Source organism: Oreochromis niloticus, linkage group LG3 (assembly GCF_001858045.2).
Source record: "Oreochromis niloticus isolate F11D_XX linkage group LG3, O_niloticus_UMD_NMBU, whole genome shotgun sequence".
Taxonomy (NCBI): Eukaryota; Metazoa; Chordata; class Actinopteri; order Cichliformes; family Cichlidae; genus Oreochromis; species Oreochromis niloticus.
In genome coordinates, this window is record NC_031967.2 from 73,699,486 (window position 1) to 73,701,917 (window position 2,432).

Genomic DNA, 2,432 nt, shown 5'->3' on the forward strand with positions numbered 1-2,432 from the left:
CACTCATGATCTTAGCATCCACATCCTTCTGTGAGTGCATATGTCTCTATGATAACTCAGGCCAGGAGTCTTTCAGCTAACAGACTGATGAGTAGAGCTTTATGTGGCCCTCTGAGCACTGACTGGAGATGGTCAAGGTGCCAAACCATGATACTAGAGAGGAATCTAGAGTAATCTCTCTCAGAACGCTTTAAGTGTCTCTGGATATGCTGCTCCCTTCTTTAATGGTAAAGGCATAAACAGAGTTCAAGTCACAAAAAGCTGATTCTGTTCATCTGGACGTAGCGTCTTCAGTGGGAGACAATGTTACAGCCACATAAACAGAATCCACTTTTGGGGATTTGCTTACCCGGATGATTGAGCGTGCATCCAGAAAGAGTTCAAATCACATCAAATGTGAATAAGCCATATTAACAAGTAAACCAAATAAACTGAACTGAAGCATTTTATTGATGCTAGACAGGAAAGTTGTATTAAAAAAGCAGGAGTAAAATCTGAACAGAGGCGATGAAACACAATTCTGCAATTTGTTCCTGGCTAAATCAAAAACAACTTGTTTTGTGGTGGCTTTCAGTGCACTCAGTGTAAATATTACATTTCTCATCAGTCTACAGAATATTTTCCCAAAAAGCCTCGGGGAGCATCAACATGGGTGTTTTTTGGCAAATATGGGATGTTTTCTCCTTAGAACTTTCCCATTTTTACCCAGAGTCTTTCTTATTGTTTCTTATTGTCAGGAACTCTGACCTTAACCGAGGTAAGTGAAGCTTGTAGGTTTTTTTTAAGCTATTCTGTGTTCTTATGCGACCTCCTGTATGAGCTGGTGATGGACCTTTGGAGTAATCTCGTAATGCAAAGAGTGCTGTAGACTTGTGTCTGCACTGCAAATGAACACAACTAACTTAAAACCCAGAAAAACAATGCAATAGTGCTTCTAGAAGATTTACAGACATTTATGCTAAGTAGGTAAATGCCCTTTGGCTACAAACACTAACTTACAAAGAATAATTTAAAGGAAGTGAGTCAAAATATAATGTAGTAGAAAAATGGGGGAAAAGTTACAGCAGACATGTGCAAACATACAGTCTGTGGAAATACAGTATATAAGGTAAAATAAATGGTAAAATTCTTCAAAAACAGTATTTAGTGTACACACCTTTGTTCAACACTGCCTGAATGCTTAGGCAAGCTTACTTGTAATTTCTTGAAAAGCATTACAACGCTCCAAAATAAACTACAGCTATCAACATAACTGCTACGACAATATGCTATAGCAGTTCAGGCCCATTCTTTTGTGTAATACCAATTAGTGTAGTCAGTCAATGCTTTAATGTAAAAACAAAATGAAAAAGAGATTTGAAATGAGAGATAATCTAGTGAACCTGACTATTAACAGCACAAATTGCTGGAGAATAACAACAGAAGACTCCTGGAAAATGACCTTTATTACCACTCACAAAAACTCTGATAGAAGCAAATAGCAAGTAAGAGTAACTTCAGCATAGCATTCACTGTTAGACACAACCTTAAATCTTTGTTCCTTAGGTTCAGCTGGGGTCAACTTACAATAAAAACTAAATTCCAATAGGTGATTAGCACTTAGACTTATCTTACAAATTGTTACCTGGGGGATCACAGAACTGTCTATAAATCATCTTTGCTCTGGGCAGGAAAACAGAAATAACTAGAAAAATTTGCATTTCCTGCGAAAATGCAGTGTGGATGCTGTAATGCTGAAGCTGTCTGCTGAAACTAGCAGAAAAAGCTGAAAAGTTGCAGAATTTGTAAAAACTTTGCAGAAGCAAAGGAACTTTGCTAAAATGTAGTAACTTAGCAGAACTGCAATATCTTAGAGGAAACATAATACTTGGCAGAAATACAATAGCATAGCAGAACTTAGCAGAAATATTGTAACTTACCAGAAACACGATAACTTCTCAAAAATACAAGAATTTAGGAGAAATAGTATAAGATAACAGAAAGAATATATTTAGCCAAACATTCTTAAACATTACAGAAATACTATGATTTAGAAAAACAGTACAACATAGCAGAAATGCTGCGATTTACCAGAGACACTGTAATTTACTATTAATATTGAAATTTTTTAAAAAAATACTATGTTTTAGCACAAATACTGTAATTTGACAGAAATACTATCATTCGGCAGAAATACTATGTTTCATCAGAAATACTCTGGTTTAGCACAAATATTATAACATAGCAGTAATACAATTATATAGCAGAAATGCTATATTTAGAAAGAAAAATATAATATAGTAGAAATACTATGATTTAGCAGAAATACTGTAATCAGCACATATACTGTAACATGACAGAAATTCCTCCACTTAGTAGTAATACTATAACATAAAACAAATGTTATGATTTGGCACAAAAACCATAATTTGGCAAAAATACTATGATTTAGC